This window comes from Eriocheir sinensis, unplaced genomic scaffold (genome assembly GCF_024679095.1).
Source record: "Eriocheir sinensis breed Jianghai 21 unplaced genomic scaffold, ASM2467909v1 Scaffold429, whole genome shotgun sequence".
Taxonomy (NCBI): Eukaryota; Metazoa; Arthropoda; class Malacostraca; order Decapoda; family Varunidae; genus Eriocheir; species Eriocheir sinensis.
Window position 1 is genome coordinate 119,811 of NW_026111753.1, and position 25,250 is coordinate 145,060.

Consider the following 25,250-nt stretch of genomic DNA (forward strand, 5'->3'; position numbering starts at 1 on the left):
GTTCTTGTCCTTGTTCTTCCTCTTCTGATTATTATCATTATTATTATTATTATTATTATTATTATTATTATTATTATTATTATTATTATTAGCTTCATATTATTATCATTATTATCATCATCATCTACTTCTTCTTATCATCAACATCATCATCATCATCATCACCACCATATTATTATTCCCAGCATCAGCTCCATTCCATAGTTGTATAAAGGTGAAATGTCAAGACCCCGCAAGTGTCCCCCTTGCCCCCCCTTCCACCTACTCATCTCCAGAACTCGCCCATCGACTGCTGTCAGAAACTTTCCTTAAACCTGCTCACACCACCACCACAACAACAAAAAAAGCCTGCCTGCCCTCCTGCTTACCCGTTTGCTTGCCTTTTTTTTCTTTTTCTATTTTTTTTTTTTGTTCGCTTTCTGCCTGACAACACGCTAATCAGAGATAACAGATAAAACACACTTTAATACATTACTACTGGACTTGATATAAAGAAGTACATGCAGCCACACATGTACATTGTATTACTTAAATTAGGAAAAAAGGAAATGTGAAGGTACAAACCACCCCACTTACTTGTCTGCCACTATATAACATTTACGATGTTGCTTAAACACAAAAAGTCATACATACTCTCCGATCATTATATGTTACGCCCAACACAACAAACCTGGCCTAACAAAACATGAATGATCCTAACATTGCCTTACCCTCTCTGACCTGAACAAACCTAATGTATTATGACCCAACCTAAAACAGTTAGATAAGGTCTTGACCCACCCCATCCAAACGCACCTGTTCAAACTCAACCAAACTTCGATTAATTCGGTCTAACCTGACCTAACCAAACCAAACGTAACCTGGCAAGACCAGACTAGTCCAAGCCTTACCTAATTCACCTTCACAAATGAAAAGTACCTCCTCACCGTGCCTCTGACTAGAAGGAAATGATAAAAAAAGGTCCCTGTCGGTCACTGCTTACTAGTAATAAAACTAGAAGGTAAATGTTACTAAGCAGTGATGGCCGAGTGGTTAAGGCGTCTGACTAGAAATCAGATGGGATCTTCCCGCGTAGGTTCGAATCCTACTCACTGCGCAATTAAGTGTTGTTTTTATATTTTACAGTGATCCGCAGAGCAGTGGTTGATACACTGGGGTTACAAACAAGAGACTCCGGACGCATTCCCAGGAGTGAAGACGGATGGGCAGTTACACCTGTGCCACAGGTCCACCTGACTGTGTGGCACCGCGCAGCAGCCGAGAGTTGTCCCCCCCACCGGGGGAGGTGGACTGGCAGCGCCAAAGCCATGAAACTCAAAGGTTAAAACCCAAGTCCTTTACACCCAGGGGACATTAATTTGAAGCTCCGTTCAAGACGATAGAGGTAAGCGAATTACACACACAGGGAAGCATGCCTAGGACACACCTGGTTCACTCTGCCTACCAGTCTTCCTCTCTTTCCTCTTTTGTTTCAATCAGCTCCTTCCTTCTCCTTTCCCTTCCCAACATCAATCTGCCTTTTCTTCCCTTAAATCTCTTCCTTCCATCTAACCCTCTCCTTTCTTCACTTTCTCCTTCTCTTAGCTACCTGTTCAAAACCTCTCCCCCCTCAACCTCTCCCTTTCCATCCACCTTCAACCATTACCCCGTCGTCCTCTTATCTTACCTGGGCGCTTGTCCGTCCATCAGTCTATCCCTCTCCTCTCTCTCTCTCTCTTCCTTCCTCTTCTTTCCCCTTAGCTACACGACACCTCCTCCTCCTCCTCCTCCTCTTCTTCCTTTCCCGTCTTCTCTTTCAATCACCCCCGGTACACCCCCTCTCCCTCCCTTCCACTCTCTCTTCCCCCCTTTCCCCTTACCATAATTACCTACACATTCACCTCTTTTTCTCCTCGTCCCCCTTTCCCCCCTTACCTTACCTGCCTGTGTACCTGACCTGCTCGCCCCCCCCCCCTCCCTCCTCCCTCAGGCTGCCGTAAACACGCATTGCAGGGTTTCCAGGAGGCAGTCTGTTAAGCTGAATTATATAATGACGCATTTTTCTCTATAATCAGTTGTATTGATTTTCTTTACGGTTATTATTATTATTCCCGCGCTGGTGTGATGGTATGGCACTTGGGTCTAATGTGGAGTTTAGCACCGATATTACTTTTTATTATACCTTTGTGTTTAGTAGCCGTTTCATTTTTTTTAATGGGGTTGAAGCAAGTTTTTTTTCTTCACTTTTTAAGTCTTTATGTTGATGTTTATTCTTCAACACTACAATATTAAACACATTCCCTGTCCCTGCATCCTTTTTTTTATTTCCTCCTTTTAACGTTCTAAGTCTTCATGTCAATGTTCGTTCTTTGACACTATATTATCAAACACACTGCCTGCCTCTGGGTACTTAATAGGCGGCTAAGTGAAGCAAGTTCTTGTTTTCGTTTTACTAACACTAAAATCCTGTTTGTGTTGATGCTTACTCCTAAACTCTATAAAAGATAATAGATAGCACATAAAAGATAATGGATTGTCTGCCTGCCTCAGAATTACAACTCTTTTCCTCATCCTATCCCCATCCCTATCACATGACCTCGCGCCTCCAACAAAAACTAAGAAGAGGAGGAAAATCAGGTCACCTCAAAACACTAAAGAAAACACTGCATACTTTATACCTTTCATTTGGTACCTACAAAAGACAAATCAAGGGCAAAGCAAACTGGAAAAAGAGTTGTCCGTAACGCATCGCTCGGTATAAAGGGAGACAAAGGACGATAAAGTAAAACATGACAAATGGGTGAGTATACAAGGAACGTCATGAGAGTTTGCTTATGGCGTTCTCCCAAAGTCTTCTCTCTTTTAAGGCGCGGACACTCTCAAGGCATCTTAATCTATCGTTGTTGTTTTTTTCGCTTTTTTTTTATTACAGTAGCTTTCTCTTCACCTTCAACAGCAGGTCACTAACTTCGCAACTGCAACTAAAAATCGCACCGAAGCTCACTGGATCTGCGGGAAATACATGGACAAAAAACCGCCTTGAGTCCATGCTTCTACTTGCACACCCAATTCGTAGTGCAGCTACTTTGCGAAATTATGACTCCTTACCGTTATCTAAACTAGAGCAGCGGTAGGTGTAAGGAGACAAAGTATGGCAGTCTGTTAGTAGGTCAAGATAGGCTGATGAATTGATACGTAAGTAGGTAGGTAGGTAGGTTGGTTGTTATGCGAGCAGGAAGATAAAAAAAAAATAATAATATAGGCATTTGGGTGAGCAGGTTAACAGATAAGTAGGTAGAAGCAGGTAAACTTGAGGTAAGTAGGTAGGTAAGTAGGCAGATGGGTGAGTTTTTTTGCGTCACCTGATCCGAACACACACACACACACACACACACACACACACACACACACACACACACACACACGCCACGCCGTCATTCTAACCATCCCTCACGCCACACAGCCCGTCGCCTGCCATCACACTAATAGCGATGCAAGTCAGTCATTCTCGCCGTCACAATAATCACCGTCATCGCGCGGAGCTGGAAATAAAAAGGCTGCCATATACACCTCTACCTAGAAAGAACGAGTTGCAGTTACATTATCCTTCGTCAACAGGTAACCAACCACTCTGCCAGCCACTACTTCATATACGTACCCACCCACCTGGACTAGAAACAAAACAGCTGGCATATATCTCTACCTAGAAAGAGAGATGCAGTTTTATTATCCTTCCTCGCCAACCAGCCAACCATCCAGCCAGACAGTCAGCCAGCCAGCACTCCCTTCATCCCTACTTACCCTCCCACCTGTTTACCCACCCACCTGCCCACCTGCCTACCTGCCCGGCTGCATGTCTGGTCCACTGTGGCTCTTAACAAGGTGTACCAGGGAAATGGTGCAGGCAACCGACATTAAAACCTGAAGTAACTGCCAGAGGAATAGGATAATAAGCGTCCATAAGCGAGGCCATTCTCATTCGTTCTGTTCGCATGACGCGCTTCAAACTCCCATAAGAAATCGTCTAAATAATGTGATTGAATGCTATTTACGAGGAAACGACTCAAATTAATGAGCGCAAACACGGATTTATGTTTCGGCGGTGTAATGGAAGGGGGTAGGGGTTGAGGCGGGGGCGGAGTGGGGGGCGGGGAGGAAGGGTGGAGGGGGAAGGGAATTATACACACAAATAAAATAGATTCATAGTAATGGTACGTCATGGAATTTAATGACACTAATGGGGGACCGGTGATGGTATTTGTGAGATGGAATTAATGGTCGTGGTGTGTGTGTGTGTGTGTGTGTGTGTGTGAGTGTGTGTGTGTGTGTGTGTGTGTGTGTGTGTGTGTGTGTGGGTGGGTGGGTGGGTGGGTGGGTGTGGGTGTTTGAGGGAAGGGAAAGGAAAGAGAGAGAAAGATCAAAGAACATCGATTAACAAGATCATTAGTAAAAGTAAGAACGGTAATGATATATTGAACAACAGTAATATAGCTCCGCGTGTGTGTGTGTGTGTGTGTGTGTGTGTGTGTGTGTGTGTGTGTCTAGGGAGAAAGTAGGAAGGAGAGAGGAGGGTTCAAAGAAACACTGAATAACAAGTAGGTATATTATAAGAAATCGATAGTGAACAACGATACGGCTCCGTGTGTGTGTAAGGGCCCTTGATAAGTGACGTGATATCAAGGTCAACTTATAAAGGAGACGAAGTAATAATCTAGTTATATATTAAAATGATTATGATTACAAAGCTAGTCGACTCGAGGTAAAATATGGGAGGTATATAGAAAATTACACACACACACACACACACACACACACACACACACACACACACACACAAGACATGCGTTTGATTATAATTCTAAGCATGGCCAGTGCAGGAGTGCGGCACCTAGCAGGCCACGCGTTAAGAGGCGAGCGGAATAAAAATAAAATGGGGAAAAAAAAAACTTGGGAAGGAAGAGAATGATGTGCAGTGAAGTGGGACGTTGAGGAGGGGATAGGTGATGTACGGTGAAGTGAGACGTTGAGGAGGGGATAGGTGATGTGCGGTGAAGTGGGGCGTTGAGGAGGGGATAGGTGATGTGCGGTGAAGTGGGGCGTTGAGGAGGGATAGGTGATGTGCGGTGAATTGGGGGGTTGAGGTGGGCTAGGTGATGGGGGGGGAAGTGGGGCGTGGAGGAGGGGATAGGTGATGTACGGTGAAGTGGGGCGTTGAGGAGGGATAGGTGATGTGCGGTGAAGTGGGGCGTTGAGGAGGGGATAGGTGATGTACGGTGAAGTGGGGCGTTGAGGAGGGATAGGTGATGTACGGTGAAGTGGGGCGTTGAGGAGGGATAGGTGATGTACGGTGAAGTGGGGCGTTGAGGAGGGGATAGGTGATGTACGGTGAAGTGGGGCGTTGAGGAGGGGAGGTGATGTACGGTGAAGTGGGGCGTTGAGGAGGGATAGGTGATGTACGGTGAAGTGGGGCGTTGAGGAGGGGATAGGTGATGTGCGGTGAAGTGGGGCGTTGAGGAGGGGATAGGTGATGTGCGGTGAAGTGGGGCGTTGAGGAGGGATAGGTGATGTGCGGTGAAGTGGGGCGTTGAGGAGGGGATAGGTGATGTACGGTGAAGTGGGGCGTTGAGGAGGGATAGGTGATGTGAGGTGAAGTGGGGCGTTGAGGAGGGATAGGTGATGTGCGGTGAAGTGGGGCGTTGAGGAGGGATAGGTGATGTGCGGTGAAGTGGGGCGTTGAGGAGGGATAGGTGATGTGCGGTGAAGTGGGGCGTTGAGGAGGGATAGATGATGTGCGGTGAAGTGGGGCGTGGAGGAGGATAGGTGATGTTGGGTGAATTGGGGCGTTGAGGAGGGATAGGTGATGTTCGGTGAAGTGGGGCGTTGAGGAGGGGATAGGTGATGTGCGGTGAAGTGGGGCGTTGAGGAGGGATAGGGTGATGTGCGGTGAAGTGGGGCGTTGAGGAGGATAGGTGATGTACGGTGAAGTGGGACGTTGAGGAGGGATAGGTGATGTGGTGAAGTGGGGCGTTGAGGAGGGATAGATGATGTGCGGTGAAGTGGGGCGTTGAGGAGGGAATAATGATGTGCGGTGAAGTGGGGCGTTGAGGAGGGATAGATGATGTGCGGTGAAGTGGGGCGTTGAGGAGGGATAGGTGATGTGCGGTGAAGTGGGGCGTTGAGGAGGATAGGTGATGTGCGGTGAAGTGGGGCGTTGAGGAGGGATAGATGATGTGCGGTGAAGTGGGGCGTTGAGGAGGGATAGATCATGTGAGGTGAAGAGGGGCGTTGAGGAGGGATAGATGATGTGCGGTGAAGTGGGGCGTTGAGGAGGGGATAGGTGATGTGCGGTGAAGTGGGGCGTTGAGGAGGGATAGATGATGTGCGGTGAAGTGGGGCGTTGAGGAGGGGATAGGTGATGTGCGGTGAAGTGGGGCGTTGAGGAGGGATAGATGATGTGCGGTGAAGTGGGGCGTTGAGGAGGGATAGGTGATGTGCGGTGAAGTGGGGCGTTGAGGAGGGATAGATGATGTGCGGTGAAGTGGGGCGTTGAGGAGGATAGGTGATGCGGTGAAGTGGGGCGTTGAGGAGGGATAGGTGATGTGCGGTGAAGTGGGGCGTTGAGGAGGGATAGATGATGTGCGGTGAAGTGGGGCGTTGAGGAGGGATAGATGATGTGCGGTGAAGTGGGGCGTTGAGGAGGGATAGATGATGTGCGGTGAAGTGGGGCGTTGAGGAGGGGATAGGTGATGTGCGGTGAAGTGGGGCGTTGAGGAGGGATAGGTGATGTGCGGTGAAGTGGGGCGTTGAGGAGGGATAGATGATGTGCGGTGAAGTGGGGCGTTGAGGAGGAAGGGTGATAGAACGAAAAAAAAAAGATGGAGAAGTAAAGAGAGAAAAGAAGCGCTAAAATATATATCCAACGGCTTTAAGGGATATTTCTTACCGAGTTTCAAATATTTTTTTCATTAGGCCTACACTCGTTGGCATTTGTGAGTGCCGAAGATCCTGAGGAAAATAAAGGTAAACGATTTTTTTCTTTTCTGGAGGAGCAGATAAAATATGTGAGCGGGGAAAGTCTAAAAGGTCTGTGGAATGTTGTAGGAATCACTGAGTTTCCAACGTTCTATTGTATATAAAGGAAACTAGTCTTAAGATATGCGTAAGTAAACCTAGGTGAAAACAGAAGTTAATGAACATTTTCTGGATATTTTTTTTTTTCCCTCCTAAGGTGATCAAATAAGATTATTAGTTAGTCCTATGGTGATCGTGTTTGGGCTGCGTAATTATCATATCTTCAAGTTGATTTAACTGTGATTATTATTAATAGATACAACACAAGAAATGTAGTCGATATGCGGATGTAGCGATGGATTTTTCGTGGTACCTAGAGAGGGTAAAATAAGACACGTTAACATCCTCGGAACAGAGAGAGCCACGGAAGCGCCAGGGAAAGAAGTAATAGAAGCAAGACTGAGAGGGTAAGGACACGTGATGAGGAGAGAGGAAGGACTATATTGAAAGACAGCGAAAATAGAAGTACAGGTTAGTATGGAGAGAGGGGACAGGTGTAAGTATGGATTGTGTAAAGGAAGACATGAATGAGACAAAAACATCAATTATAAAAGGAGTGTTTAGGAAGACAAGTCATGAGAGTGGAAGTACAGGGTAGTAGGGAAAGAGGGGGAGAAAGGAAGAAGTGGAAGGATGGAATGTGTAACGGAAAAAATTAGAAGCAAAAACATCAGTGACCCAAAACACACACACACACACACACACACACACACACACACACACACACACACACACACTATATATATATATATATATATATATATATATATATATATATATATATATATATATATATATATATATATATATATATATATAATAAAAAAGCTGCGTAGTAAAAAATGAATGGAACATAAATGGAATTGAGTGGAAAAGGTTAGGTATCAGGTGAACGAAGTCTCTTCGGTGCATCTCGGAATATTCACTCTACAGTTACTTGTTTGAACGAAGGAGTCTGATGATGAGTCGTAGAAAGGGAAAGTTTGGCCACGAGATCTCCAGATAACATCTTGCTGCTCATGCTCACGGCGACAGAGCGGCAACTTGGGGAGTACCTTGTCTTTATCTACGGCTCTTGACTAATGGAGCTTAATAGATAGACAGACAGACAGACAGAGAGAGAGAGAGAGAGAGAGAGAGAGAGAGAGAGAGAGAGAGAGAGAGAGAGAGAGAGAGAGAGAGAGAGAGAGAGAGAGAGAGAGAGAGAGAGAGAGAGAGAGAGAGAGAGAGAGACTGTGCGTGTGTGTGTGTGTGTGTGTGTGTGTGTGTGTGTGTGTGTGTGTGTGTGTGTGTGTGTGTGTGTGTGTGTGTGTGTGTGTGTGTGTGTGTTTGATTGGTGTCTTCATTCATGTCCTTGGATAACACGAACCCTCACCCCCCCTCACAATGCTCACTCACTCAATTCCACCACCCCCTCCTAGCCCCAACACACCCAACCCTGGTCCACCTTTCCTTTCCTTAACCAGGGCGTGGAAGGCAACATCATTTCACATTCCTTACAGTTCACCGACAATCCACACAATAGCAAACTCTTCTTAACATGCGATTCTACAGCTGGCACTTACGTAATAGGAGACAAACAATTAAACATATAAAAAACGGATAAAAATATGAAAAAAAATAATGACCCGAAAAGGACGTGAATATGGGAGTAGTCTGTTTTATATAAATGACAAAAATGGAAATAAGGTTGAAAAAAATCTGAGCCAGGAAGCAGCGTGATGGGAACAAAAATCGGGTGTAGCCAAAAAAATAAAAAAATAACACAAAAACAAGAGACTCTGAAGGGTTAAAGACTGGAATATTATACTGTTTGTTGTCTGACATTTTACTGCGAGAGCTTTATGTCGAGAGGCGCCGGAGGAATACCAATGAAGGAGGCGACCGAGGTGTTTCTTGTGCTGGTAAAAAAGTTAAAAAAAAAAATATTTATAACGAAAAAAAAAAGAACCTAAAAGAACATGGCCGTCCTACAAGGAGGAAGAGAGAAGGTGGAGGGAGGGAGAAGAGGAGGAGAAGGAAAAAGAAGACTGGTAGATGTGAGGTGGAGAAAGAGGAGGATGAAAAGACTAATGATGGTGAGGAGGAAGAGGAGGTAGATGGTGAAGAAGACAATGATGATGATGAACAGATAGAAACATGGAAACATTGAAAGGTAGACAAAAGGAAGCCTATATTGGCACATTACGAGTATGCCCGCTATGGTGATTTAATCTACTCGACCATGACAATGACGACGTAATAGAAACAAGAAAAAATATAACAAAAACAAGAAAAGAACTGAAACCGGAAGCAGGAAAAGAGTATAAAAAAAAAGAATTGAAGGGGAACAGAAGAGGTAAGAATACAAAAAAGCTTAGAAGGAGGAAGAGGAGGAGGAGGAGGAGGAAGAGGAGGAGGAGGAGGAAGACCAGTGGAGCTATTATTTCATCCCCACGTTTTCTTTGCAGGCTGATCAACATTCGCGTCGCATCTGTTTGGTTACGTGCAAAGGCTTTTATTTTTTTTTACTCCCGAGGTCTTTAAATGGCACATCGAGAGATTACATCGATTGCCTTCTCTCTCTCTCTCTCTCTCTCTCTCTCTCTCTCTCTCTCTCTCTCTCTCTCTCTCTCTCTCTCTCTCTCTCTCTCTCTCTCTCTCTCTCTCTTGGTCCCTATTATAAACTTTTCTGAGAGAGAGAGAGAGAGAGAGAGAGAGAGAGAGAGAGAGAGAGAGAGAGAGAGAGAGAGAGAGAGAGAGAGAGAGAGAGAGAGAGAGAGAGAGAGAGAGAGAGAGAGAGAATATTGTCAAAATGGAGTCAGGTAAAGGCAAAACTGGGGAGATACTTTATAGCCGCGCGGGACCTCAGAGCTCATCTCCGTCTCATTGGAGTGATAACCGGTATTGTGGTAAAAAGAAACCTTCAACAATGAAACAAGAAAGTCGAAATTCATGTAGGAAGGAAGAAGAGCTGGAAGATTTACACGGAAAGCTAAAATTTGAGGAAAGAGACAAACTAAACAAAGAGTGACTTCCTAACCTCCTTTCCTCCTGTTTTCCTTCTCATTGTCTTTTTCTCCCTTTTCCGTTCACCTTAGCATTTTACGTCTTTCCTTCCTTCTCTTTTCCTCCTCAAATATTTCCACAAACTTCATCTTCCCTGCCTTCATTTTATTTCCTCTATGCCAAACGTTCCTCCTTCCTCTCCTTAGATTCTTTCCCTTCCATTTTCTTTTACCTTCTCTTCGTCAAAATCTCCGTTTCTCCTTCATCCCTAAGGCCTCCTCTCACACCTTCCCAGCATGCCTATCAGTCTTCTCTCCTGCACTCACAAACATCCTCTTCCTATATAATTATCTTCCATCCCTCCATTTTCCCCACATTTCTCATTTGACTTCCTTCTTTTCCCGGCCTCCCAAGCCTTCGATCTCTGTTTCCTCCTTCTCTTCTTCTTTTCCCTCACTCCTCTCCTCTCTATCACCCTCCTTCCTACCGTATAGCTCAAGCAAGGAGGAAAATTATACGTGCTAAATTCTCAAACATTTCGGGCTTACACACCCACATTTTATAAGACTTTCCTAAAAGACGTAGGTGGGTATTTTCATGGGTAGTTTTATGAGTCTAGTGGTTATATTAGGACAAAGCTTCTTTACAATAAACCTGAAGAAATACTCATGAGAATTCGAGTGATCTCATTTGCGACCTTTAGAAATATTTGTTGAGAGAGCCGAGAGCCTCTGGGAATACGCGGGCCTACGTGCCGGGCCTCTGTAGCCGCCCTATGTCAGGTGTGCGCCAAACCAGTTTCCCCAGGTAAGAGAATGGCTCCTCCTAGCCCCTTCACCCCTTGTGTGACCTGGCCTGTCCGTTTTTAGGCGGGAGGTGGGAGGGGGAGAGAAGGAGAGGAGAGAGAGAGAGAGAGAGAGAGAGAGAGAGAGAGAGAGAGAGAGAGAGAGAGAGAGAGAGAGAGAGAGAGAGAGAGAGAGAGAGAGAGAGAGAGAGAGAGAGATTTTCGTTGTATCCACTGTCTTCACCTGCTTATAATCAGCAGCAGTATCACTATAAAAACCTCCTGAGGATGGTGATGATATTACCTGCTTGAATGGGGAAAATCTCTCTCTCTCTCTCTCTCTCTCTCTCTCTCTCTCTCTCTCACACACACACACACACACACACACACACACGAGCACAACCGCATCCATCCTTTCTTCCCACAGTGGATGTAGTGAGGGATGGAAGATGACCAGAGAAGGGAATGATGGAGGAGACACACACACACACACACACACACACACACACACACACACACACACACACACACACACACACACACACACACACACACACATATGAGAGAAGAGATGTTCCCATGGCAGAAGACCAGGACACTGACTTATTGCGTCCTCAGGTGGTAGTCCCGTTAGGCAGTGGTGGTGGTGGTTGTGGTGGTGGTGGTGTTGGAGGTGGAGGTGGTGGTAGTGGTGGGTTAAGAGGGTGGTAGGAAGGGCGTAAGAGGTGGAAGAAAATTGAAAGAGAAGAAAAGAGAAGGAATGAAAAAATCAGAGATGGATGAAGGGAAACTACAATCTCTCTCTCTCTCTCTCTCTCTCTCTCTCTCTCTCTCTCTCTCTCTCTCTCTCTCTCTCTACATATGCAACCACTCAAGGTCTGTGAAACATGTAATTTAGACTTCCAATCATAATTTTTTTCCTACATTTAAAAAGTAACCGACAAAGGAGGAAAATCACTTGAGAGAGAGAGAGAGAGAGAGAGAGAGAGAGAGAGAGAGAGAGAGAGAGAGAGAGAGAGAGAGAGAGAGAGAGAGAGAGAGAGAGAGAGAGAGAGAGAGAGAATACAAAAAGTGATGAATGGATTTTAATATTGATACCAAAGGATTAATGAAGTTTTACTCTCGTACTAAACAGCCATCCAGCAAAACACTGTACAGGTGAAGGAAAGGCGTGTTAGGGGATACAATGAATGGCGAGGGTGCGAGGTTTGGCGGGAAAGACGACTCGTGTTAATTAAGCCTCACACACCCGCTTTGTCATTAGCAGCTGATTAATTAACCTTGAGTCGTCCAGCGCCATCTTGAATTCACATTTTAACATTTTTATTTATTTCTTTAGCAATGCACTAAAGTTGGTAAATGAGCTCCTTTATGATAAATTACTGGACAATGATTTTTTTTTTTTTTTTTTTTTTTTTGGTTAGGAATGTGTCAGTAGTGTTCGGTGGTAAAGAAGTGGTGTCATTTTTTTTCTTCTTTTATCTGAATACGCACCCACGCACGCATACACAGAGACTTTTTTATTCCCCCCCCCCCCCTCTCTCTCTCTCTCTCTCTCTCTCTCTCTCTCTCTCTCTCTCTCTCTCTCTCTCTCTCTCTCTCTCTCTCTCTCTCTCTCTAAATAACAAACACGCACACACACAAAAAAAAACATTGCTTTTCTCCTTTTCTTTTGGCGCTAAGTGCAAACACACACAATAAAGAGAAAAGAAGAAAATCAAATAAATTCTCCTCCTCATAAATTCCAAGTAAATGTCACCATGAAACCTGTCGCAGCCTAGGGGAGTAAAGGGCAGCAATGAAGTGACGAAGGTGACCCGTTATGAGTTTTTTTTTAACTATCATCACCAGAACTCCAACACCACTACCGCAAAAACTACCCCTACAAAAACTACTACTACTACTACTACTACTACTACTACTAATAATAATAATAATAATAATAATAATAATAATAATAATAATAATAATACACACGTCATGCCAGTGGAAGGTGAAGCGATTGCTATATTATATTACAGTCTTCCTGAATTCCTCATCACGATTATTATGAAGTTCTTAAAAGATTGTTAAGTAGTATATTGTGTTCGTAGTGAATAAGAGACGACAAAATAAATAGACAAGAATAACGAAAAGAATAGTTTAATTAATATTAGTTGTATTATTATTATTATTATTATTATTATTATTATTATTATTATTATTAGTAGTAGTAGTAGTAGTAGTAGTAGTAGTAGTAGTAGTAGTAGTAGTAGTAGTAGTAGTAATAGTAGTAGTTTAAGTAGTATAAGTAGTATAAGTAGTAGTAGTAGTAGTAGTAGTAGTAGAAAAAATAATTATGATAACAACAACGACAATAATAATAATAATAATAATAATAATAATAATAATAATAATAATAATAATAATAATAATAATAATAACAATACCAGCCCTAATGGCAGTAACGACAACCATTAACATTCAACGAGCACCCTCCAGCCAGCCACAGACAGCAGTAAAGTCTTGGTCGCACGCGGATGCTTCAGTCATTATACGCGCACTGCTGTTACCCGTGGCAGTGGCGGTGGTGTGTGTAGGGGGGGTGGGGAGGTAAGCTACGGCAAAGTCATGGAACTGAGAACAGGATGGCTTACATACCTACAAAAGTCACACTAAAACAACGCGTGCTATAACTCACACAGCGGTAGATATCACACCCTCCTCAGCACTGAATTAAATTGGAACACTGGAAAATTGCACGAACATTTCTTACGCTAACAAATTTATCATTCTAAGATTTTGCTCTCACTTAAGCATTGCAAAATAATGAAACCTGAGAAATCACATAATTATTCCTTCACTTTTCAAAATACTAGTGAAATAAAATAGAGCGAGTGTAAAAAGTAATTTCAGTGTAAATCGAAGACAGAAATTCACAAGTTCAGAACCTAAGAAAGGAAGGGAACAACTGAACTCCTGACCAGTGGTAAAAAAATGAAGACAAAAAAGACCTCCCCCAAAAAATCAAGCACAAAAACAGGACATACGAAACTGGTAATAATATAGTATCAAGAGGGTCAAGAGTATCAAGACACCTCTCCATCCCAAATCGACCCTCTCTTCTGGCCACTCAATTCTTTTACTGGAGCTACACCTAGCGGGGGTTTTCTTTACTCTTTTTTTTTTTTTTTTTTTGCCTCTGAGCTGCTTCCTGTACTGTAAAAAAATAGTAACAAAAAAAAAAAGATAACTTTCAAGCACTGATTATCACCACTACTCTTCCTCCTCCCCTGCTTCTTCATTTGGCTCTTCGGATTGGCTATTATAAGAGCACATGAGTAAAAGGGAGTCATAGGTTGGTATTACAAGACACTTTCGATTCTCACAGCAACTATTTCTAAAGGTCAAAGAGGGGATCAATCGGGTTCTAATGAGGGTTTCTTAAGACTCATGCTGCTGAGGAAGGGTCAAACTACCATCAGGCTCATAAAACTACTACTGGAAATGCCCTCAACTCCTACGAAAGCATTGTCAAATACGTGAACTTGGGCGACGAAATGTTTTAAAATACGACCCTACACACGTTGATCACCTAACCACTACTCTCATGCTTCTTCCTTTGGCTCATCGGACTGGCTAGCTATGAGTGAGTGAGGGGTCGTAGGCACGTTGACCGCCTAACCATTACCCTCATGCTTCTTCCTTTGGCTCATCGGACTGGCTAGCTATGAGTGAGTGAGGGGTCGTAGGCACGTTGACCGCCTAACCACTACTCTCATGCTTCTTCCTTTGGCTCATCGGACTGGCTAACCATGAGTAAGTGTGGGGTCGTAGGCACGTTGACCGCCTAACCATTACCCTCATGCTTCTTCCTTTGGCTCATCGGACTGGCTAGCCATGAGTGAGTCAGGAGGTTGTAGGCACGTTGATCACCTAACCACTACTCTTATGCTTCTTCCTTTGGCTCATCGGACAGGCTAGCCATGAGTGAGTGAGGGGTCGTAGGCACGTTAATCACCTAACAATAACTACTTTGCTTTTTCACTTGCCTCTTCGGACCGGCTACCTGTAAGTGAGTAAGCGAGGCGTACAACTTATACTCACTACACTACTCGTCTGCGTTTTCATTTGGCTGTTTGGACTGGCTAGCTGTGTGAAGGTAAGCGATGAGTGCGCACGCTTACCGCTCAACTCACATGCGGAGAATAATCATGACAATTGGTGGGAACGACTCGACTTCCCTGCAATCACGCGTAGCACACAGGCAGTCAAGAGAGTAAAAAGTCTACCGCAGGACACGAAATATAACAAAACTGACTTGCAGCAAACGCTACTTTAGGGTTGGTGAAGTGTACATTATATCTGGTTTTCGTTCGTTCCTTATTCTATCGCTCATAAATTTTAGACACAGACAAACACAGACAGACATATACAGACAAAAACTCTCTCTCTCTCTCTCTCTCTCATAAACACACACACACACACACACACGAACACGAACACACACACGACTCGTATCTTCGTCACGGTCAGTGGGGCAGACACATTTTTTTCCCAGTCTTGATATTATTGTTATTACTTTTCATTGCAGGGTGATACGCACGAGCAGGTGTTTCCGTGCCTCGCCCCGTGATTAGTGAACGGGCTCAGGTGTTCACGTCTTGATTTTCCTCACCTGACACACACCTTGTTTAGTGATAGGACTCCTTGACTTGACTTCTGTGACGGAGGGTTGAGGAGTGAGGGTTGGAGGGAGGGAGGGGGTATGAGAGAGAGAGAGAGAGAGAGAGAGAGAGAGAGAGAGAGAGAGAGAGAGAGAGAGAGAGAGAGAGAGAGAGAGAGAGAGAGAGAGAGAGAGAGAGAGAGAGAGAGAGAGAGAGAGAGAGAGAGAGAGAGAGTGTGAGTGAGTGAGTGAGTGAGTGAGTGATGTGTGTGTGTGTGTGTGTCCCCTCCATACATGGTAAATCAGACCATAGTGCGCACATGCTTCTCCCCCCAAAAGTAGGTTGTCTGGTTCTCCTCCACCTAAACGACAGACCTATTCGACAGTCGCGACGCTCTTCTGCCTTCACACATGCGGCAAATGAGGAAAAGGTACACGAAGTCATCCAGCTCCTAATTGCCTGTGTTCATTTCCGTCTCTTTGGGCCGCTTTCACAGTCACTTTGTTTGTTTAGATCGTTACCAATGGCGGCGATCGCGCTATAGTATATCCATGTAAAACTGGCCGATGGGGTAGTGGCGGCTGCGGGGTTAGCCTAGCCCCGCACCTTGCCACACACACTCAATACCTCTCGCTTCCTCTGCAGCCGCCACTACCCCATAGGCCAGTTTCACGTGGAAAACTATAGCGTCGATCGCCGCCATAGGTAGCGATCAAAACAAACGAAGTACTGTGAAAGGGGCCCTTAATCCCTTAACCCCTGTGGATGAAGATAGGAGCACAAAGCACCCTTCAACCCACAGCTGTAGGGAGAGTAGTGGAAGGTCTTTGTTTATACATTTCTCAGATTTATTCAATGTCATGTGATGGACAGCTGGATGTCTCGTGCACTGGGATTTGAACCGCTGACCCGATGATTTGCAGCAAAGAACAACATAAACTATTCTTAAAGGCTCTACTTTCATTAATTCAATTTAAATTATTATAATCTGACCTATACGAGTAACAGGTTTGATGAGATTATAGGAAGTTTCTGGAAACCACTTCCTGTCACAGTCCATCTTTTTTTCTGCTTTGTTCGACTATTCTATTAACATTTTTGGACCTGTTGTCACTAAACAGAGTGGCTGACACAATCATTTTGTCAAAGCCTTTCGTCACGGCCTGGTCCACAAAATCAATTGATATGGTTTGGTTAGATTATGCTAGTCGACGGGTAAACCTAATTAGGTAGTCTGTTTAATAACATTATAATACCTTTCTTAGCTCAAACACAGTAGATTCAATTTCTGATGTTGACCAGCACATAGTAAAGCGCCGATTTTGGCATGCTACCTATCATCTAGAATCTCTGTACTGATTGGCTGTCTTGAAAGCGATATTGTCAAACCCCTTGTAATCGTCTGGTGCATATAATCAGCTATATGGCTAGCTTAAAAGAAGCTAAACTTGTACTATTTTACCGATTGTTACTACTCCAGGGAGTCTTTTTGAACGCCACAGTTTCTCAACCCCTCTTCCTGTGCTCCTCTATTAATGAGCCGCCCGCCGCTCCCACTGCTCGCCAAAGTAAAGGATTTGGTGCCAGTTGTTATATATGCGCGTTACCTGATCACTCGCCCCTTATTGCAAATTGACTTATATCGTGAATAATTATTTCGACAAAAGTTCTGCCACAGTTTGGTACACAAAAAATATGATAAGGTTAATTAAGACATGACGAAGCAGAACAAAAATTATCATTATGAAAGGACGTGCACCAAAATTGATAATGGGAAATAGGCTTTTAAGGCAGATAATTAACAATCTGGCATCTGATTACCGTCTGAAGAACTTCCAAAAAAACCTTGAGTTAGAGTAAGCTTGTGCGAGCCTGTTTTTCGAGCGCTGCTTTCTATTATCGTACAGCATCACGTCAGCGGCAGACAATGTGACACTAATTAGGGAGCTTCCGAACATAAGGGAAAAAAACGGGATGTATCTATCTAATGAATATTGGCTATGAAAACATTGATCTATTTTCTATTACATATTTTTTCATCGGTACACGAATCGATTATTATTTTGAAAAGAGTCTGGAATGAGGTTTATCTACTCAGCTACTTGCATTGATTTTCATTAGAGAGAGAGAGAGAGAGAGAGAGAGAGAGAGAGAGAGAGAGTCTGTGTGTGTGTGTGTGTGTGTGTGTGTGTGTGTGTGTGTGTGTGTGTGTGTGTGTGTGTGTGTGCGAGTTATTTTATTTAAGTGAGTGAGTGAGAGTGAGTGAGTGAATAATAATAATAATAATAATAATAATAATAATAATAATAATAATAATGATAATAGGTTTCTTCACCAAGAAGCAGAAAACAAAGAATCGTGAAAGATTTCATGTTTCTGAAAAGATCTTGGCTAACACTGAATCAATTTTAGAGTTACCGTTTGAGTGCTGCGAATTTGTTGATACAGTTGAGAGGAATAAAATAAGTTTCTTTAAAAAATTAAAACTGAAAAATAAAAAAAGTAAAAATAAAAAGTGAAAATTTTAAATAAAAATCTAAAAAAGTAGAATCTTAAAAAAAAAGTTTACCAATGTCTGCACTGATAATTATGAGAGGGCTCCTTACAAACTCTCGTTCAGTTTTCGTACCACATAAGGAATTGTGAAGTTTCGGTACCGCTGTCATGCAGAGTGAGTGAGTGAGTGAGTGACTAATTGAGTGCATCCATCCGTCCGTGTGTGTGTGTGTGTGTGTGTGTGTGTGTGTGTGTGTGTGTGTGTGTGTGTGTGTGTGTGTGTGTGTGTGTGTGTGTGTGTGTGTGTGTGTGTGTGTGAGTGTGTGAGTGAGTGAGTGTGTGAGTGAGTGAGTGAGTGAGAGTGAGTGACTGACGGACTGACCGACTGATTGAGTGAGTGCATCCGTCCGTGTGTGTGTGTGTGTGTGTGTGTGTGTGTGTGTGTGTGTGTGTGTGTGTGTGTGTGTGTAGAGAGGTCCTAGCCGTTTTCCTTCTCTAGAGGGAATCTGAATGCATGACAATCCCTCTTCGCGACACCCTTTCATCCCCTCTTCGTCTCTTTCCTTCCCTTCATCCTCCTCTGCCTCTTCCTCCTCCTCCTGAGCATCACCTCGCCCCTCGCAGCGCAGTTTTCCATCTTCCTCCCCTCTTTCCCTCTCCCTTTCTCCTATATACCCTCTTTTTTCCTTCCCTCCCTTCGCCTAATACCAGCTTCTATTGATTCCTTTGTTAAACTGCCAATAGTCATTTCCATTTTCCTCCTCCATATCTACCTCCTCCTCCTCCTCCTCCTCCTCCTCCTTCTCGTCTTCTTCCTCTTCTTTCACCTCATCTTCCTCCTTTACGGACTTATGTTCTCTCTCGTTTTTCGTTTCCTCTAAATGGATATTGTTTCTTTATTTTGTTGATGTTAATTTCGTTTATATCTCCATTATTCACTTTTTTTTAGGGGGAACTGTTGCAATTATATTTCCGCTGTAATTCTTTTGTTTTATCTTATTGCATTAGTTTACTGTGCTGATAATGATATTAAGGATCATGTTATACGCACATAAGATTTTTGTTTCATTATGTTTTTCGTATTTTTCTTGCCCACCACCACCACCACCCTTTTATTATTTCTTAAGGGGGAATAGCAAGAACGCCCTTCAATACTTGCCTTTGTTTAACCGTTCTTTCTCCTCCTCCTCCTCCTCCTCCTCATTTTCTGCCTCCGCCACTGCTAACCCCTCTAACACCTCCTCCTCTTCTTCTGCACTCTCCCTCAACTCCTCCTCCTCCTTCTCCTCTTCTGTCTTTCCCCTTCTCACATATTTAGCTTCCTCCCCTCACCCTTCCTCTCATTCGTAATTCTGTCATACTCTCTTTTCCCCTTCTCGAGCCGGCTCCTTGTTTCCTTTCTCCTTCAAATTCTCCTCCTCCTCCTCCTCCTCCTCCTTCCCTCCTTCTCCTCCTCCTCCTGCTGCTGCACCTCGTTCTCCTCTTACTTCGTCTCCTTTCTCTTTTTTTTTATTTCTCTTTGTTTTCGTGTTTCAAAATTCTCCCTTTCCCCTCTTCATTTTAATGCACGCTTCTATCCATCGTTTTTTTTTATATATATTATTACTTTAATTCCTTACAACATCTCTGTTCCCCCTCTCTCTCCTTTTATGTTACTGGTATTGAAATTGACGGCGGCGGAGTAAAAAGTAATAGTGTCTTTTTACTGGTACTTCTTATTTTATTGATTCTTCCTATTTCACTGCTTTATTTATTTTTTGCTACAATTTTCTGCTCATGTCATCGACTTAAGAGAATGTTAATGGTCAGGATTTTAATAATACTTGGCCATTCCTCAACTGAAAATCATCATAACATTTAATTTTACTTTAACAGCAAGTCGAGAGAAGCAATGACCCAGCTACTGGTAAAAAAAAAAAATAGTGTGTATTCGTAAATGGATTAATAAATGTATCAATAGCAAAAAAGAAGGAAAGTTTTTGTTGTGCTGTTTTTATGTGGGTGTGGAGGGGTGGGTGACGTGGTGGTGGTGGCGGTGGTGGTGAGGGTGGCTGGAGATGTAGTAGTGGTGAGCAGTAGTAGTAGTAGTAGTAGTAGAAGTGGTGGTGGTGGTGGTAATAGTGGTGGTGGTGGTGGTAATAGTGGTGGTAGTGGTGGTAACAGTGGTGGTGGTAGTGGTGTTGGTGGCGATACAGTTGTTAGTGGTAGTGTCGTTAGCGTTAGTGGCGGTGGTGGTGCCAGTGTTGGTAGTGTTGGTAGTGATAGTGGTAGGTGGCACTGTTGGTGGTAGAGGTGGTGGTTGTTTGTTGGTGGTGTTAGTATTAGAAGTGTTGCTGTTGTTGTCATTGTTGTTGTTGTTGTTGTTGTTGTTGTTGTTGTTAGTGGTGGTAGTGGTAGCACGTATAGGGAAGAATTTAAAATAGATAGCAGATTAAATGAGAACCAGTCTCCGTTTTTTTTTTTTTTTTTTACAGGAAGGGAAGCAGCTAAAGGGAAAAAAAGCCCGTGAAGCAGCATTTATGGTTTTTTTTTATATAATGTGTGTGTGTGTGTGTGTGTGTGTGTGTGTGCGCAGTTAACTAGACAGTCATGATCAGCTTCAAATAAACTTTTACCATGAATTATTAACTTTTCTTGCTTTCATGAGAAAAAGGAGAATCTTATATACATATTTGGAGATGCTGGAGTTTTAGACAACCTAACCCCCACACACACGCACACACACACGCCGAAAAAGTATTCATATCACATCCAGAAACCTGTCAAGTCTTTGTGAGGAAGAAAACCTTCATTATTATTATTATCATTATTATCAATATTATTATTATTATTATTATTATTATTATTATTATTATTATTATTATTAATATATTATTATTTTTATTATTATTATTATTATTATTATTATTATTATTATTATTATTAATATATTATTATTTTTATTATTATTATTATTATTATTATTATTATTATTATTATTGCTATTATTATAATTATTATCAATGTTACTTTTTCACATTACAAAAGTAGACACACACACACACACACACACACACACACACACACACACACACACACACACACACACACACACATGTAATCAGTCATCTTCTCACGGCGTGACGGTAGGACCACAAAATAAGGGTTGGAAGATTGACAGTCTCAGGAGGCTTACGGTGCTGTACGGAGGAGGAGGAGAAAGAGGAGGAGGAGGAGGAGGAGGAAACAATCCATGAGAAAAAAAAAGGAAAATATAAATATCTACAGTAAAATACTGGAAAAAAGAGAGAGAGAGAGAGAGGTATAGGCGGCAAACAAGCAGACACGGGTATATACAGACAGCTAGACGAAGAGAAGCAGAAGCAGATAAAAAAAAAATGACCGGCTCCCGAAAGCACATTAGCAAATTTAACCAAATAAATAAATAAATAAATAAATGAATAATAAATCAAGTAACATGGTTTCTCTTAGTATATATTTAAGCAAGCAACTTTCACATCAATCTAATATTTGACACGTTACGATTATTACTTCTCCTCGTCCTTCACATACAATTATTATCAATCACTTCGGTGCGTCCAATTGGAGGAACAAAAACACGACCCATGTAAGAAAACGAGAAGGGAAAAAAATGGCTCTAAAATCTACAGCTTAAAGGAAAAAAATACTGGATGAGAAGTTGTTTGGTGGCCTTCTGCAGGGGTGAGCGGCTGGGTTAGGCCTGGATGCATGGGCCAGTAACTCATCGCGTCCCATTTACTGTAGCGACCCCCATGATGTGACCCGAATCCATGATCGCGACCCCATTCAGATCAATAATAAACAAACACATATTGGTCTCGTTTTTTGTATGCCAGCAACTTCCTTTACTTCAACCTAGTTCCCTACACCTATATAACTGAACAACTAAAACAACGTGTGCCATGAAACATCAATATATATCAAGCTTATGTTGGGACTAGATATTATTAGCATCATTATAGCCGTCAAATTTACCTGAAGGATAGCATAATTATAAACGTGGAATGAATTAACTAATCATTCTAGGGTAAAGGACCTAACACCTCTCCATCCGAAACTGAACTCTCTCCTCGCCACTCTTCTGTTTACTTTTATAGGAGTAGTGCTAAGTGTGTTTTGCTATTTTTTGTTTTGTGTGTGCCTCTGAGCTGCTTTCTCCATTGTAAAAAATAAAATAAACGTTGAACTAGGAAGCTTAACTTTATTACAGCGTATGCACCTCCACGCTTTCTATGACAAACTTAGCTTCACTTTTTACTGCCCTACTGAACTTGGCCCTACTGAGTGATGAAGTACGAGAACATCAGCCGGAGGAGGATGGAGTGCACTAACATCACGCAGGGGAAAGTGGGAAACGCCAGGAAAGGCCTTTGTACTGCAGTGAACTGATAACGACTGATGATGATGAGTGGGTGCAGTAAAAATAACACACACACACACACACACACACACGATAAGCTACATAATGGTTCTCTCACCGTACAGTTAGCAAGGACAACATTTCTCAGTGCTCCGAGGCCACACAAAGCTATGGCGTATGCTCCCATTATAGACAGATAGATATTCCCCAGGACATTGGTAGAGCTGCATAAACAACCAGAGATACCGTGTAATTAACTTGCACTCTCTGTATCCCAAGACGACGAGATAGTTCCATGCTATATAGATGGATTAGTAATGAAATAGAGGAGGCAAGTGAATAAAGAGGACGGGAAAGATGAGGCAATTGAATAAAAATGTGAAAGTAGGCAGAGAACAGGGATGAAGAGAATAGAGGAAAAAGGGAAGAAAAACAGACAAGAATGGTTTAATGAAATTTATACCACAGTGTCATCCAGGCCGCTGTTCGTGTGAGCTCAGACGGTAGGATTAGTCAGGAAAAGCTTACGTATCGCCATGAGTCAAAGAGGCATTTAGAATTACAGGAATACGTTCAGAACCGCCTCTAGATGTTACGCAGTTTAGCGAAAGGCAGGATCATAATATCTGGATTTATTCACATATGTTGGAAAGGCTTGCGGATCTGTGTGTGTGTGTGTGTGTGTGTGTGTGTGTGTGTGTGTGTGTGTGTGTGTGTGTGTGTGTGTGTGTGTGTGTGTGTGTGTGTGTGTTTCATCTTGACATTTACATTAAGACTCTGTGGAATATGACCTTTGTATAGCCGTTACGATTACTTCTTATACGGTAACCCTTTTTTCTTCCTAATATCACTTCTCCCATAACAACCGGCGACAGGAAGCATGTAATTAGTCTCGGGGTCCCCAGGTACTACACGCGCATATCATTCCTTTTGGTAGAGGTTGAGAGGTACGCCAACACCTATAAAACATCCTCCTTGCGCGTGTGACTCACTACATATGGATTTTCCTTTCTTCCCTCTCCCCTTCCGTCCCCTTTTGCTGTTCCCTGCATGCGCCTTCCCCTTCACTTCGCCCTTCCCTTCCCTGCTTACTCTCCCCACTCTCAATCTCTTACTTACCCTTCAACCCTTCCTTCCCTGCACGCCTTCCTACTTTGCTCTCTCCGCCACCACCCTCTTCGTCCTCCTCTTCCTCCTCCTCCTCTTTATCTTCCCCTACAGCGGCAGCAGCGCGTCCTCCCACACGGGCATTGAGTTTCCTCCCTCATTTTATACCTTCCTTCCCTCCGACTATTCCCCTTTCATTCCTACTTGGCTCTCTCTCGTTCCATACTCGTTCTCCTCCTACTTATACTCCCCTAAAGCAGCACAACCTCTTTTTCCTCCTCCTCCTCCTCCTCCTGCATGGATTCTCTCTCCCCTCTCTTCATTATATCCTCTCCTACATACCTTCCCCTGCAAACACCACACACCCTTTCCATCCGAGGTTGCTCTCTCTACCATCTTGCTCTTCCTCCATTCACTTCTCTAGAGTAGCAATAATACCTCCTGCTACACACACACACACACACACACACACACACACACACACACACACACACACACATTGGAGTCTTATCTTCTGTATGCCATCCTTCCCTCTTTCCTCCACACAGTTTTCTAACCATTAGTCTCATTTACTTCTACTTAGCTTCTTCCATTCCCCTGCTCTTCCTCCTCTTCACACAAACAAGGAGTCTCTCTCGTCTTGCACATGCCTTCCTTCCTTTCTTTCGTTCTTCCTTCCTACCTTGCACATATCCTTCTTGCCACCAGTCACCTTTCACCTCTACGTCAGGAGATAAACTTGATATTTCTTTGTGGCATCCTCTTTTCTCTGCCACGCTAACGTTCTCAGCCCTTGGTTTCTCTTCATTCCCGTAGCATGAAGAGGAAGAAAACGTTGCTCTCCCTCCTCTTTCCTCTATTACAGCGTTCCCCTTCTTCTCTTCATCTGTAGGTTTTGCCCACTAACACCACCACCATGCCCCTTCTCGTCTCTTCCTACACAGCCACGTATTCTCTCATATCTCGCTGTGTTCCAGGACTCCATTTGTGTTGCGTTCCTTCAGGGGGAAAAGCCAAAAAACCTGTCTTCTTTTAGCAAGCCGAGGCCGTCTGTCAGGCCATCACCCCCACCCCCCTGCGGAGAGGCACACAGGCGAGGGCATGAAGTGTGTGTGCGCCTGACCTTCCCCCTTCCTCTCTCTCTCTCTCTCTCTCTCTCTCTCTCTCTCTCTCTCTCTCTCTCCCTTCGTCCTCTCTTTATGGCAGCTTATCTCAACCCGCCAGGCACTTCCCGAGACACAAAGGTCAATTTCCTACAGAGCTTTATAATGAGGGTCAAGAGAAGAGACGAGAGAAAGCAGACGTGTATGTGTCCGCTAAGCTTCGCAAAAAAGAAAAAATAATAATGAAGTAAAAATAAACTCGTTAGAAATGCATGAGGTAAAATGGACTGAGAGGATGTTGTTTGGCTATTGTCTTGGGTGTTGTAGGAGAGGAAAAATTTATAATAGGGATCAGAAGGAGAGAGAGAGAGAGAGTCGTGTTCATACTAATAACTGTTTCTTCCTTCAAACGAAAAAAGAAACTTCACCATCACTAAAATTAATGAACACCAACTCGGATGTAATGAAAAAGAGAAAGAGGTTTATTTCAGCGATCAAGGGAAGAGAAGAAAAGTTAAACCAGTGCGTACAAAGCTACAATATACATGACATCAAAATCTAAAGGAACACCAACTCAGTAGCACTATATACAATGTGTGAACTGCCTCCATCCTAGATGTAAAATAGGAAGAGGGCTTATAATAGGGACCCAGCAGAACAAGACACGAGATTAGAAGGGAAAATAGGAAGAGAGA

The 25,250-nt window shown here is 43.3% G+C and overlaps 1 long non-coding RNA gene and 1 other non-coding gene across 2 annotated transcripts in view; both read left to right on the forward strand.

Moving 5' to 3' along the window:
- The first annotated feature begins 1,014 nt into the window (after window positions 1–1,014).
- On the forward strand, window positions 1,015–1,096 carry Trnas-aga (transfer RNA serine (anticodon AGA)). Its single transcript has one exon. It is a non-coding gene; the product is annotated as a tRNA-Ser (tRNA).
- Window positions 1,097–1,245: 149 nt separating this feature from the next.
- Window positions 1,246–25,250, forward strand: part of LOC126992259 (uncharacterized) — a 95,767-nt gene continuing 71,762 nt past the window's right edge. The window contains exon 1 of the long non-coding RNA XR_007746394.1: window positions 1,246–1,384. This is a non-coding gene — a long non-coding RNA (uncharacterized LOC126992259). The remainder of the gene's footprint in view (window positions 1,385–25,250) is intronic.